Below are 16,616 nucleotides of genomic sequence, written 5' to 3' on the forward strand. Positions count from 1 at the left end.
TTACACTAGATTTACATCAGTATAACTGAGAAAAAAAAAATTGGCTGATATGGCCCAGAGAGATTAGTGGTTTGTAACATAACACACAATCCAGTCCAATCAAACCAAAAATGGTAAATGTATAGAAAAATCATTTGTGTATTCTTTCTTTCTCACTCATTCTTTCTGATCTCTCGGTTTTGTCCCTCATTCACAATTTCTCCAATCATCACCTTGTAACGAAAATTTTGAATAAAATCAAAGAGATGTAAATCAGATTATTTTCTCTAAATTACTAAATGTGCTTTCTGTTTGACTATTTCATATTTCACTGTATCAGAATAATAATCACCTCCTAATCATCTAGTATCTCTTGAATCTATCTAATAAAGATGATTTTATTTCCACTTGAATTTACCATACAGCATTTGTGTCTCTAACAGATTTTGGTTTGCTGCTTTATAAAAAGTGTCCTAGTATAAGTGGGTTTAGCATTTTGCTTTTGAGGACCAGTTAGCTCAGGAGATTATAATGTGCTAGTAGTTGAAATGGACTAGTAGTGATTATCTGACATCTGTTCAGAGCTCTACATGAAATGCGTTGATGGTCGCAGTTATGGACATGTGTTCACATAGTTAAGAACCACTATTACAAGTGGTATTGCATATTAATGGTGCAGTGTGGAAAACTTTGATCTGTCACTTTCTTTGCTGCTATAATCATTTTGTAGACAGATTGTGAATTTTAGATTCCATCAAAGTCAGTCTCATAATCTTTTGTTTTGTTTTGTTTTTTGTAATGCTTGAGTCCTGTCCAGTCTGACCTATGTTTTGAAGAGAGTGCAGAATATAGACTTCTCTTTTGGGGTACAATGTATTATAGATTAAGTAGTCATCTAAAGTTCAGGAATCTGTCAGCACAAGTATCATATATCCTCTGATTTCTTTGTGTACCATATTACATAAAATACAAAAGTGATCTCTTATTCTATTGTATACAGTACATATTATGCTGCATACAACATATGCCAACACTACATTTGAAAACACAAAAATCCCTTTAATAAAAAATCAGGAACAGATTTTTTGCTGTTTAGTTAAAAAACAAATAATTTTATTTCTCAATACTTGCCCATGTTTTAACATCTACTTGCACACATCTATATTTATATAGCCACATTTTTTTTTATTTTGAGGGATATTACCCAAATGGTGCAGGGGAGGGTTGAGAGAAGAATATGAAGATATAGCTCAAACTGATTTTTAGAGGAATCCTACAGAAGCAGAACAAGGTAAGAAAGAGCAGTGAAGAGGTAACACTGTAACATATTCAGATATGAGGCCATTAACTACTAATATTTGGTAATATTTTTAGGTGATTTGTTAAAAAGAAACCCTCAACTATTTGCCATCACACATTAATTTTTCTAGGATATCTGTGAGCATCATTTCTTTAGTCACTCTCTGAGGATAGTAGTGACACTAACAAATTATGCTTTTGGCAGACAATGGTGATGACTGAGGTGGTGGGGGTTTTTCTGACTATTTATCATGTTACAACCCTTTTTGAAAATGACAAGTTATTGTTTTCTTCTTCCTAAACCCAATACTTTAAGTGAAAATATTAGCTTTGTACTAATAAATGACTGCTTTAAACTATTGATTGTTATTCTGCAACAAACATTTATCATAACTGTACTATTGGTTTTCCATGACATTGTAATTTGTTTCCAAGGTATTTTATTTTTATATACAGAAAGGGCTAAAATTGAAAACAGCCTACACCCAAAAAATCCAGAGATCCACACTTTTCTTGATAGTTCATTTTTTTGCCCCAGAGAAAAAAATAGGATCTTCAAATATTGTAATTAGAAAATCAAAACTTTTAAAAGAATTAAATATTCAAGATAACACATAAGACAAGAAGAACACAGTCAAAGGAGCTCTTCTAATGTACACCTGCTGAGGATCTACCCCAAACAGTTTCCATTTGCATATGTCAAAACAAATAGTTAAACATCCCTTGTGACACGTAAAAGAGAATAGAATAACTATTAGTAAATGTGTCACAACCCTGGCTTCTGTGACAGTAATATGGCATTTTTACTTTTTTTTTTTTTTTTTCAAAGTAAAAAGTCATGGTCTTTATCAGCTGGCTACGAAGGAAGACTCTCCCACAGTTTTACAAACGCGGCTTTATATATGTCCAGTTAAGAGCAGTATATTTTAATAACTTCTAACATAGTTATACTAATAAATGATTATAAACATATAACTTGTAAAATAAAGAATATTTATTTCACTTTTCCCATAGCTTCCCATGACAAACTATTTATCATTAATTCAAATGTGTACCAGGTTGTTTCCTTTTTTTAGTTAAAATTATGACCCCTTAACTTGACAAAGCTATGGCTTGCCCGATTTTTGACCTTGACACTTGGTCATAATATAATATTAATAGTATGTGAAACATTTACATTCGAGTTTTTACGCACTCACTAATAGGCTGTGTTGCATTTGCACATTCCATCTTTTGTTGGCTGATTCCTAAGCCATTTTCTTCTAATGTAGCCCTCAGTAGTTCTAGGTCCCTTTCCAGTTCATATTTAGGTTCATGTCACAACATAACATCATCAACATAAAGCATTTTCCATGGAGCATTTCCCCTGATCTCCTATGTTGTGGTGTCAATTACAATCACAAATCGGAATGGGCTTAAGGTTTATCCCTCATGTAGAGCTTCACTTTCACTGAATGACTCACTGTAGCTGCACCTGCTTCTCTCTACTGTTTTGCTATCCTAATACATGTCCATAGTCTGAACATATGTCTCTGGCAGATTGCATGACTGCAGGTACCACCATAACAATTCTCTTTCAATAAATTGCCTGCAGGAATATTTCCTTATGGCAGACAGTGCGGGAAGGAGAGCCATGACATGGACCTGTAATGCTTACATTAGGGGTACGTCTTCATTACCCACCGGCTCGGCAGGTAGTGATCGATCTATCGGGGATCGATTTATCGCATCTCATCTAGATGCGATAAGTCAATCCCCGAATCAATGCCTGTACTCCACCTTGTTAGGATATAGATATTCAGGCCTGTCGGTAAAGGCCTGTACTCAAAGAATTTAGGTGTATTCTTATCACTTGGCTAGTTATAGAGGTATAAAAGAAAGAATCAAAATCACTGTCTGCCGGTGTAAGGGCCTTCTCTTACTGTGACAGTCTGAGGCCCTGTGCTTAGGCTAAGATCTTTGGCTAAGCAGCAGAGGCAGCCATAAGCTGGGAAGCGAACAGTCACCTCCTCACATTCCAAACTAGTCACATTGAAAGAAGGTGCTATTGGGCTGTTAGGAATACAATCCTGTCCTGATAATGCCTATCACCTCCAGAGAAAGGGAAGTGCCTAGAAAATGTAAAAGGAAACTTAGTTTGATAGCATCCTGTCTGGCAAGAACTCACGTATCAATAGCTGGGATGTGAAATCCTCACTTCTGTATTGTTTTGTCATTATAGTTCCCACTTTGCTATTGTTTGTCTGTATAATCTCTGTCTGGTTCTGTGATTGTTCCTGTCTGCTGTATAATTAATTTTGCTGGGTGTAAACTAATTAAGGTTGTGGGATATAATTGGTTACATAATTATGTTACAATATGTTAGGATTGGTTAGTTAAATTTCAGGAAAATTATTGGTTAAGGTATAGCAAAGCAGAACTCAAGTTTTACTATATAGCCTGCAGTCAATCAGGAAGTGAGTGGGTGGGTGTGTGGGTGGGGGAGATGGGAACAGGGAATGGGGGTGGGGAAATTGGAATAATGTTTTGCTAAAGGGGGAAATGGGAACAGGGAATGCGGGTGGGGAAATTGGAATCATGTTTGGCTAAGGGCAGGAATGGGAACAAGGACACAGGTGTAAGGCTCTGTGATGTCAGAGCTGGGAAGGGGGGCACTAAGGAAGGAAACTGGAATCATGCTTGCTGGAAGTTCACCCCAATAAACATTGAATTGTTTGCACCTTTGGACTTCGGGTATTGTTGCTCTCTGTTCATGCGAGAAGGACCAGGGAAGTAAATGGGTGAAGCAATAAGCCCCTGACACACCTCAGCAGGAGGAGTAAGCTGAGTTGACGGGGGAGCCACTGCAGTCGACTTGCCGCCGTGAGGATGGCCAGGTAACTCGAACTAAGATACTTCAACTTCAGCTACGCGAATAGCGTATCTTAGTTTGAACCTCCCGCCCCATCCCCAGTGTAGTCCAGGCCTAGGAGTCCTTTCTGTTATGGTTAGTCTCATTGACTTCATTGTAACTGGTCTTAGGGAAATTCAGTCCTGTGTAGAGGGGCACGTACATTACTAATATCCTACAAGCGCTGTAAATGTTGCACAGTGTCTTGTCCATGCCAAAGTACAGCAGTGAAACTGAGTAAGGATTGCTTTTGTTAAGAAATAATCCCAGGGCTAGGCCTTTATTTTACATGAAGACAAGTTGTCATTAACTATTCAGATTTAACACATCTAAGATTTCATCAATTTAGTGCTTATTTCACTGACACTTAGAATGTTACTCAGAATAGCTAATTGTTCTTATCTCCTTTGTTGGTATTAATACACAGTCATTCAGAATGATATTGAACCTCAGTCAGGAACATCTTTTGAGCTGATGCTAATTTGAAATGATGCAATTTAGAGTTGAGTTGAATCTGTGCTGACTTGCAAAATGCAGTTGACTGAAAACATCACATGAAAATGCCCTGAGGTTGATGTGCTTTTTCTTTGAGGAATGTTGGATATTATTTTCTCTGACAATGGAGACTAACGGGCTGGTTAAGATAACAGGCACAACAAACATTACAGGTAAAAATATGCACCAGGTTTTAAGCTTTTCAAAGCAACACAACATTTGAAAAATATATATTCACAAAAGTCAGCTTATGCTCTTTGCTGTACACCTTGTGATTCATAAAAACAAGATTTTAACACCAGCTATTCCAAAGATTAGGTTTGCCTCAGTAGACCTTTATAGACCTGTGTTTCTCAATCTGAAATTGTCTCTATCTATCCCCTTCTCAAAATAAGCTTTGAACACTTGTTGAGGATATAATTGTGGTAGTGATAGGGTGAGGGAGAAGGGTTGTTCCAAGTCAGATGGATGGTGTTCCCATTTTTGTGTTTGTACAGTAGCCAATAGGTAGGCATGGAATGCTCCCTCCAACTATTCTGGCTTTGCTGTATAGGTAGTGCAGAAGGTTGAGGCATAGCCCCACGTACTCTCTGTCTGCATTTCAACATATTACTCCCCAAGAGGAGGCACACGGTCCCGAGTGCACAGAGACCAGGGGGAATAATATTATAAGTGGGCCCTATGCAGCTGCATAAGGGGAGGGAGCGTCTTCCTTCCTTTTCTACTCCTGCATGGCTAGGTAGGGGATCCTCGAAAACTGGGCCTAAAAGAGTAGACTGGGCAGCTCATCTTGCTTCACCAAATTCACCAGTACTTGTTAAACAGCCAAAACCAAAGGGTTTTAACAACAATCTCCTGGCTTGGCCTCTATATTGTGCATCATAACCTTCCCCTAGGCCTGAAAAGACAGAAGGAAAGCACTTTTTAGATGTGCTTGTTGTCAAAAAGGTTGGAGTTGATACAAGGTTTTTACTTTATATAGAGGGAGTAATAGTATTTCCACAGTGATATCTAAGATGTTGCCACTTTCACAATAGTTCTGAGTGACTAAGTGCAATAGAAAGGATACTTGACCTATCTACATAGCTCAGAAGGTATTCAGCTTCAGAGGCTCTCAAAGTTTGGACCCATTCAGGTCGTTTTTTTTTTCTTTAAGCTGTTCTTACAAAAAATGCATTTAAAGATCACCATGGTTTTAGTTTGTTAAGTGATCTTTATATAGCATTGCAATACATTTTTCACAGCTGCGTAAGCATAACCATTTGTCCAACATATAAAGTGTGGGTCATGGCATTTGTTTAGTCATTATATAATTGGCCACATTTCAATGCTACAATTAAATACTATTTTTAAAACAGATATAACTCTGTTTTCTTGGCCTGCCTCTCTGATATTCTTTGACATATCTTGTTTCCAAATGTCATTGACCCTTCCAGCATTAATAGCTTTAGCTCTGTACTGATGATAGTCTTCATCTAGAAACAGAAAAGCAACATTTTATTTTTACCATCCTTGTGAATTCATTGTGAGCCCAATCCTGAATCATTTAGTCAGAAATCCAGGATTAGATCTTCAGCATTTAGCATTATTACTTGTAGTGAAGTGTTTTGGTATAAATATAGTTAGTCCCAGGCAGAGTATTTCTGTACTGTTTTTGTTAGTGTTAGCTTTTCCACTCTTGGCTATTCTAAAAGTCAAAGACTGAATATCCCTCTGCAATTGGTTTTGCTATGGAAATGAGGTGATTTTAAAGGGACTAATAGTGTGAAGTGTACAATTCTGAACAGAACTGAGAGTGTAAAGCGATGGTTCTCATCCTATTTACCATTGTGGTTCACATATGCAGCTTTCCAGGTGTTATGTGGGCTGCATTCACACAATATATATACCACCTGTCTGGCCTTGAGGATGTCACATAGGCCACAGCTGTGTGCTGATTGGACCGCAAGCAGCCTGCAGCCCACAGATTGAGAATCACAATTGTAGGCTACAAAAGTCTACAAAGGCAACAAAAGGCTACAAAATTATTGGAGCTACAGCCCAATTCAGTTCACAAACAAATGGTCTAACCACTAAAGGAGTTTAGAATGTCTTTAAACAGATGTAATAGGTGGAGCTGGTAGCACCACCTGTACTTAAGTTTGTCTAACACAATCCACTTTTAAAATTTTATCAGACTTTAATTTTGGTGGCTGACCTTTTCTGTGTGAAGGGTCTGTCTCAGGGCTGAATTTTGTTGGGAAGCTTCAGACAGAACAGTTCAAATATGTCTGAGTAAGGTTAGGAACAAATACTTACAAGCATTTCATTGAGAAGCTCCAGCACCTCCGTATTTTGGAGCAGGGGTTTGAAATGTGGCCTTCATGTCAGGGATGTGTCTGTTGATATCCCTGTGAAAATGTGCTCTGATCTGGCCAAGTGAAAAGTCTCACTTCATACATGCTCAGTAGAGACCAGTTAGAGTTTGACTGCTCCATTCTCTGCAGTCTCCATCTGCACTGAAACTCCTATACACTGTTATCTACCCAGAGAAACTGAGCATGATGCATCCTGGGACTGCAGGGGCTGAGCAGGACTTTCCCTGCAATTGCTGTTCTGGGCTAGTGTGGTGCCAGGTTCCTGAACTGAGACCAGAGAGTCTGTCACTCATGTGCCCTCAGTGCTCTTGATGCTAAGGGCCAGGCAGCGAGGAGACAACCTAGCTGAAATGCAAACGGCTGAGGAGCAAAGATGAGGCAGAGATAGGAGTGGGCTCAGGAAAGGACAGAAATAGGTTGTTCAGGGGCAGGGATAGAAGCAGAGAGGGTACAAAGGTAGAAGCTGGCAAGGATGGTGGGAAGCAGAAGGAAACAGAGGCAGGAACCAATGTGGTGGCAGGGAGCAGGGAAGTAAATGAAAAGGACAGGGAGGATTAGGATCAAAACAGGGAAGTAAATGAAAAGGACAGGGAGGAGTGGATAGAAACAAGGTCAGGAGCTAGGGGAGGGACAGGGATAGTGGATAGGAGTTCAATGGGGAGAAAAAGAATGGAGGCACAGGGACAGAAAGGTTTTATACTCACTAGCACAAGCACAGAATCTGGAATTAGTTAGGAATTACTAGAATTAAGGCTGCTTGTACAATCTTAATTTGCCCCCTTGTGCATATGCATTATGATACAGTTTATCATTACACATTACATTATCACATACCATTTTTTTCCATAGGACCCTACTTCCTTCAGCGCACAGGATGGACAGTGCTCTGGGAAGGAATCAAGTTTCTATAGTGAAGGATAATGTTGTTAGTAACTTGCAGAAGTTGGAAGGTGTGTAATGAATGAAGCAGTTGATTGGATGATCACATGGTTAAGACAGTTTAATGATGCCCTGGAGAAATGGATTCTAGCCCTGCTTCTGCCATAGACTTCCTATGTAATGGTGGACAAATCCCTTAACTAAACTTTTCATAGGGGGTCACTACATGTGTGTTTCTCATTTTCTGGATTCCCAACGACATACCCGGGGGTCTGATTTGCAGAAGAGCATCCCATCTCCAGCCATTGGAAATATTTGCTAATAGCAGTCACACAGAGGCCTGATGCCATTGTATGCAATCTCATTGTACCATCCCATCCATAAATTTATCAATAATCTAAATTAGATTTTTTTGCCCTCACTGTTCCCTTTGGAAGGCTGTTCCAGAACTAACTCCTCTCATGGTTAGAAACCTTTATCTAATTTCAACCCTAAACTTACTGATGGCCAGTTTATATCCCTTTTTTCTTTTTACAACACTGGCACTTAACTTAAATAATTCCTCTCTCTCCTTGGTGTTTATCCTTCTGATGTATTCATAGAGATCAATTATATCTCCCCTCAGCCATCATTTGGTTAGGCTAAAAAAGCTAAGCTCCTTAAGTCTCCTTTCAGAAGGCAGGTTTTGCACTCCTTGGATCATCCTAGTATCCCTTCTCTGTACCTGTTCCAGTTTGAATTCATCTTTCTTAAACATGGGAAACCAGAATCTCACACAGTATTCCAGATGAGGTCTCACCAGTAAATTGTATAATGGTACTAAGACTTCCCTACCTCCACTGGAAATTCTTTGCCTGATGCCTCCGAGGACTGAATTAGCCTTTTTCGTGGCCACATCACATTGGCGGCTCATAGTATCCTGTGATCAATCAATACACCCAGGTCTTTTTCTTCTGTCACTTCTAATTGATACATCCCCAGCTTATAGCAAAAATTCTTGTTGTTAGTCCCTAAGTGCATGACTTTGCACTTTGCACTATTAAATTTCATCCCATTTCTATTATTCCAGTTTTCAAGGGTGTCCAAATCTTGTATGATATTCTGATCCTCCTCCTACCTTCCAAATTTGTGTCATCTGCACATTTTATTAGCACACTCCCACTTTTTGTGCCAAGGTCATTAGTGAAAATGTTAACAAAGACTGTTTTTTCAAAAACAGGACTTTGAAGGAGGGGGTTGAATGAGGAGTAGGGGCCACAGTAAGGTGTATGGGAGATGGGAAACTTTTGCAAGCTGAATGAAAGAAATCACTTGGGGCCTGACACAAAGCCTAGTTCAGTGAAAAGACTTATTGATTTATGGGTTTTGGATTAAGCCATTTGTTGAACAAAATGTACAAATGTGAATGCACAAAAAATGGCAAGGTAAGGAACGGACTAGTCATGCAAGATGACAAAGAATAAGTACAGTACACATGTACTAGCAAATTATCATTCAGTTGTTTAGGGATGGAAGGAGAACACAGTAGGCTAACTCATACCCCATCTTTTTTTTCTATTTACTGGGCCAAGACTGTCAAAAGTAACTAGTGATTATGGACGCCCAATCTGAGACTTTGTAAAGGGGCTGATTTCCAGAGGATGGGTGCTTAGTACTTTCTGCTTATCAGTCCCCTTGAAGGTATCACAAGTTGGGCTCCCAAGTATCAAGATACTCAATCCCTAACCACTTTTGAAAATCTTGGCTACACTGTCCAATATCTCTAAATCACCTCCAGTGATTACTTGTCAAGTGATTGCATTCCTCTTACCAAATTATTTATGCATGCATTTTAATATCAAGTTAACAAAAGAAATATAGAAGACTTTAAAAATAGAGATGATGGGTGTAGTTGAATGAGCAGAGGGATGGGACCCAGGAATTCCAGGTTCTAACCCTAAATCCACCAGTGACTCAGTCTGTGGTTTTGGGCAGATCATTCAACCTGTGTGTCACAGTCTCTCTATGCATAATATGGGGATTATATGCACCTGAAGTAACAGTTCCTACACAATGAAGACCATTAGGTTGTGCATATAATATATAATGGTACCATAAACATTTGTTCTATTTTAAAGTCCACTGACACATCCAAAAGTTATTAATATCTCACATTTTAGCACTAATTTTAGCTTCTATGGCCCAAAGGATAATTTTGGATGCACGGTTGTAATCAGTGTGACAGGTTCTCACTGTACAAGTTAAAAATATGAATCATACGCTAGGACAAAGTATCAATAAACCAAGAAATGAACATAGCAAAATGAGGAATGCAGATAACGGTGAAAAGAATGAAAAGAATTAGAACCAGTTAGAGAGTATATCTATCTAAGCATATTGATACTGAGAAGATGAAGAGATAATCAAGTGGAAACTGAAGAACATTATTTTCAAAGTTTTTTTTTGATACCTCTACACTGCCTGTGGTGGCATGGAGCTGAAAAATGATCATTGTTCAGAAAGTTAGAGCTGGTCAGTTAGAATGTAAAAGGTGAACTGCGATGTATGGAAAAATTTATTACTGGTATCATCAAGAGAGGTAGGAAAACAGACAGACGGATAAGAACAAATCAATGCCAAGGATGTAATGAGGACTGTGCTGAGCCATGTGTAAAGAAAAGGTGACGGGCATTTGTAGATAATCTTTCTAAAAGTGTGTCTTGACTTTACCTGCAGAGTTTAAATGGAGAAACCATAATAGAAATAATAATGGAATTCACCCACAGGAAATCTTATGGTACTTTTAGACAAATAGAAAAAAAATATGAAAGTGTGAATTTAAAAGCATAAAATGGCAGTTGGATTCAGGTGCAAAAATGGTACTGGAAACTGCTTTTAATTCGAGCTGGTAATAACATCACCCATTTCGAGTTTTGATTTCTTTATCAAAAAATTGAAACTTCAAAAAGGATGATGAAAGTGTTATCAAAAATTGAGATGGAAAGGGGCTTGACATGTCTGAAGGTTTTTTTATATTGAAAATTAAGAGAGATTCTGAATATTTTGAGTTTTTGAAATTACATACATTTGGAAATATAAACACTTTTTGAAAACAGCCTAATTCTTTACTATTATTTTGAGCAGCTCTACTTTTAACTCATTTTTATTGAAAAAAAAAAAACCGACTAGATTTCAAGTTGCCTTATTTCTGTAGAAGTTAATTTTTTCCCCAGAGTTGTACAAAAAACAATGGTATATATATGATATACAATATATATTGTTCATATATATATATATATATATGAACAATTCCTTTGCTTTTATATTCCATGTGTTTGCACTTTCTGAGTTTTGAATGTAACAAATCCAAATACATAATGAAATACCAATCAAATCTTCACATTTCCCCTGCTTTCCTACTGAACTATCAACTCACTTTGTTTTGGTCAAAAGTGGACTGAGGTTCACTTACAAAGATTATAAAACTTTGCAAAACCTTCAGACTGATCTGAGTTTTGAATTTGCAATGCAACCTTAATCCAAGTCAGTTTTGTGTGAATAGTATGCATTATTTGAATATTTTGCATAATTCTGTTTACTTAAGTATTTCTTGGTGGTTTTCATTGTTAGAGTAAAGGATGCTATTTATACAAACTTTTACTTTTCATTTGGTCCTGCTTAAGTTTCTGTCCCCAAATGGTTCCTAAACTCTCCAATGCAGCAGACATAGTACAAGTTTGATGACAAAAATGCTGAGAATTCATACATTATTACTTTTTCATTTTGGCTGCTTATTCACCCCCATTGATTTGTTTCCCTTATCTAGAGAAGAGATAGATCTCTACAGAATGTAAATGCACTCACTCTTCATTGGCGCTCACAGCCACTTACCAGGAAGTGCTGGCGACTATGGCTTGTAATTTGGCCTCTCTCAAAATTAATAAAAAAAACTTCTGCAGAGCACGTGGATTTCCAATTCAATCAATATAAAGTTGCTCCTAAAACCTCTCCCATGTTGCAGCACACACACAAGTGACAAATACCCCTGGATCCAGCCAGATTCAATTATTTTCTAATAAATATTATATTAAATATATCAAAACCCTTTCAGAAAAATACGCTCCCTGATGTAGCTGTGAAGTGCCCTTTCTCAGAAAGCTCCAAGATCAATCTGTCAGTGATTGAATCTTACAAAGTTTGATTGTGGTTTCCTTCCTCCCCCTCTCCCCCCAGCCATGCCTAAGACACAGAAGTTTGGGACTTTCTTTGACCTGTTTATAAATAACCTAGATCGCTGCCCTGCAATCTGCTCTTCTCTCTTTATCAACATTTAATGGAAAGGAGAGAAGTGGAAAATGCATGCTGTTAGCTATTATCTTTACAAATGACTTGCTAGCCTTTTATTTGTCTTCGCATGCTTCAAACACTCAAAGGACATTTTCAGAATTTCGCTAGATGAAGGTTCAATCCTGAAATGACTTGACAAGCTGTATCTTCCTTAAGAGATTTTGACATGATATTAAGCCATAGTTACAAGCCAATACTTGAATGTGGAGCCCTGGGGAAATCTTTCAGAACCAGAACACAACATTTACAGCAGGAGGCAGGTGTCTGCATCAGTGAAGCAAACAACAATATGATATATTTAGTATCGAAAATGGAAGCAAAACTACTGTCTCTTTACCACTGGGGACAATGGAAGAGGTTGAATGAGAAAAAAACATCCTTTTCAGCCCTGGAGAATGTTAATTTACTGACAGAATGAAATATAGTCTCATCACGGCAGGTGCAGCAAGTGCCAGGTGCTGTTCACAATATTGTCTTTGAATTTATGTGTTTCCTTACCAGTGAGAGGATGTGAAGCAGCTGTCCTGGCCATGTGGAAAGAAAGTAAAGAGCTTTTAATTAGCAATAAGAGGGCCTTTAATGTCTTTTAGGAGCCTTCTTGCCTTGCACTCATATCAGTATCTCAGCAGGAGCTTTGTGCAAGTCCAAAAGCACAAACAAAAATCAGGAAAGCAATGCGTTACAGAGGATTTAGAGCACAAGTTAAAGCAGGGGCTGGGTATAACAGCTTAAGGAACTCTTGGCAAGTTTGATTTTCAAATTAAGAAACAAAAATTGCAGCTGAGTTAGTACACAAAGATTAAAAAATATTATTGAAATCCAAAATGGAAAGAGGGTCACATCAAATTAGATGCAGAGATAATAGTATTAAATGCACGAGTTTTATAAATTGGTCCAATACAGTACAGCCTGCATAAACCTCAGGACTAATGTAAACACTACTCAGACCAAATTCAGAGGTTTACTTCTGGGTCTCAGTCAGCCTAAGTGACTGTAACGTTCACATTGAGGGGTTCAGAATAAGATGTATGTAAATCACATTAGATGTAAATCACATTAGAACTTCCTAACCCTCTGTATTTAGCCTAAGTAGTACACTTGCAGGGAGCAATTCACTCATACACAAAAGACCTGTATAAGGGTCTAAGCACCACTTAAGTTTTGCTTATGCTCTGTTTTGAGCTGTTGCATAAACCCTGTATATATATATATCTTTCACATAATGAATGAAGCCCATGGTGAATGGTCCCCAAATGGAAAAAAACAATCTCATCTTAATATGAAGATTTAAGAACACAGAATCAGAGTCTGCTTTCACTGACACCAATGGTAAAATTCCTATCTATTTAATTTGTAGCAGGACCCTTCCTCCTCCTTGAAAGTATTATTTTATCAGGAAGGTTTATCACTATGTTACATTTAAGGACATTATATGTAAATTAGAATGTTTACCATCAAACTGGTAATTTTGGTGATTTTCCATCAAATCATGACATTTCAATTTTGTGTCTGTTTTGGTGTGAAATCAGTTTCTCTTGGAAGAAAATTTTGAAACTCAAAAAAATTTCCACCATTTTGAAGGATTCTTGGTAAAAAAAAAAAAAAAAAGTATGGTATGAAAGCAGTTGGTGCCTTTTAACTAAATGGTACCTAAAAAGATACAAGTGTACATCACTAAAATCAGACCTGGTATGCTTACATACTAATATGCAGAACTGAGCCCCAAAATGTTTAAATCAAACTTTATATGCCAAGTTTTGCCCTCTAATATATGATTGCATTACTGTACATCTTGAAAAATTAGGCCTGGTCTACACGACATGGTTTGGTCGAATTTAACCACATTAGGTCAATTTAAAACTGACTGCATCCACACAACCAATCCCATGCTGTCGACCTAGAGGGCTCTTAAAATTGACTTCTGTACTCCTCCCCGATGAGGGGAGTAGCACTAAAATTGACCTTGCTGGGTCGAATTTGGGGTAGTGTGGACACAAATCAACAGTATTGGCCTCCAGGAGCTATCCCAGAGTGCTCCATTGTGACCACTCTAGACAGCACTTTGAACTCCGATGCACTAGCTAGGTACACAGGAAAAGCCCCGGGAACTTTTGAATTTCATTTCCTGTTTGGTCAGCATGGCAAACACAGCAGCACAGGTGACCATGCAGTCCCCCCAGAATCGTTGCTTGTAGAATGTTTCTACACTCCCCCTATCTTCTCCGTCCCTGAGGTTATCGCAGATTAGAAGGCAAAAAAAACCACACACACGATGATATGTTTTCTGAGCTCATGCAGTCCTCCTGCACTGACAGCGCACAGCTTAATCCAAGGAGGCATTCAGTGGCAGAGGCCAGGAAAGAATTAAGTGAGCGCAAAGAGCGGAGGCAGGATGCGATGCTGAGACTAATGGGGGAGAAAAAGGACACGATGAAGCGTCTGTTGGGGGAGCAAATGGACATGACAAAGCATCTGTTGGAGCTGCAGGAAAGCCAACAAGAGCATAGACACCACCACCCCCCCCCGCATCCACTGTATAACTGCCTACCCTCCTCCCCATGTTCCATAGCCTCCTCACCCAGACGCCCAAGAATGCGAGGGGAAGGAGAGGAGGGGAGGCTCTGGACATTCAGCCACTCCACTCCAGAGGATGGCCCAAGCAACAGAAGGCTGTCATTCAAACAGTTTGATTTTCAGTGGCTACAATAAGCAAAGTGCCCTTGTCCTTCCCTCCTCTCACACCCCGCCCGGGCTACCTTGTCTGTTATCTGATTTATTTTTTAATTAATAAAGAAAGAATGCATGGTTTCAAAACAATAGTTACTTTATTTTGAAGGGGGGGAAGTGGTTAGCTTACAGGGAATTAAAATCAACAAAGGGGATAGGTTTGCGTCAAAGAGAAATACACACAACTGTCACACCAAAGCCTGGCCAGTCATGAAACTGGTTTTCAAAGCCTCTCTGATGCACAGCACGCCTTGCTGTGCTCTTCTAATCACTCGGGTGTCTGGTTGCTCAAAATCGGACGCCAGGCAATTTGCCTCAACCTCCCACTCTGCCATAAACGTCTCCCTCTTACTCTCACAGATATGGAGCACACAGAAAGCAGCAATAACAATGGGAATGTTGATTGCGCTGAGGTCTGACCTAGTCAGCAAACAGTGCCAGCGAGCTTTTAAACGTCCAAAGGCACATTCTACCACCATTCTGCACTTGCTCAGCCTATAGATGAACTGCTCCTTACTACGGTCCAGGCTTCACATGCCTTGGGAGCAAGGGGTAGGCTGGGGTAGGTGCAACCACGTGGTGCTGCCGTCTGGGAGAGCAGCTGAGGCAGAAGCCTCCAGCTCGCATGATATCCCAGGCAGGAATGAATCTCCATGAGACAAAACTTAAAGAAGAGAATGATCTGGAGTCTCTGGCTCCCATTCTGTGCTCTAAGAGGAGAATAGCATGTCTGTCCAGGTGCTCCTGATTGACCTCACCAAGGTCTGCCAGGAGCACCCAGGAGACGTATGACAGCTATCAGTCCCACTGTACCATCTGCTGAGAAGGCAAGGAGCTGCTGTTGTGTAGCAATGCAGTACCGCATCTGCCAGCAGCATCCAGGAGACGTACGGTGATGGTGAGCTGAGCGGCCTCCATGCTTGCCATGGTATGGTGTCTGCATGGGTAACCCAGGAAAAAAGGCGTGAAACAATTGTCTGTCATTGCTTTCATGGAGGGGGGGAGGGAGAGGGGCCTGATGACATGTACCCAAAACCACCCACGACAATGTTTTTGCCCCACCAGGCATTGGGAGCTTAATTCAGAATTGCAATGGGCAGCGGAGACTGCGGGAACTGTGGGATAGCTACCCACAGTGCACCGCTCTGTAAGTCGATGCTAGCCAGAGTAGTGAGGACACACTCTGCTGACTTAAGGCGCTTAGTGTGGACATACGCAACCAACTGTATAAAATTGGTTTCTAAAAATCGACTTCTATAAAATCGACCTAATTTCATAGTGTAGACATACCCTTAGACCCCAATTTGTAAAATTATTTAGGCATTGTTGAGGTCAGTGACACAAGGCCTAACTGATATAGGAGCCTAAATCTCATTTTCAAAAGAAATTTAGGTTCCAAAATTGTACTGGCAATGAATGGGATTTAGACTCCTAAATTCCTTAATCCCTTTTAAAAATAAGATTTAGGCTCTGAAATCAGTTAGACATTGTGATGCTGAGCACAGCAACACTTAAATGCCTTTAAAAATCTGGTACTTATTGTGCATGCGACCATATTAGGATCCTAATTCAAAGCCCACTAAAATCATTGAGAGTCTGTCCATTGACTTCAGCTGGTTTGGTCAGGCTTTATTTGATATCTGAGGGAAGAAAATTCTGTATTA

Source organism: Eretmochelys imbricata, chromosome 1 (assembly GCF_965152235.1).
Source record: "Eretmochelys imbricata isolate rEreImb1 chromosome 1, rEreImb1.hap1, whole genome shotgun sequence".
In the NCBI taxonomy this organism is placed as follows: Eukaryota; Metazoa; Chordata; order Testudines; family Cheloniidae; genus Eretmochelys; species Eretmochelys imbricata.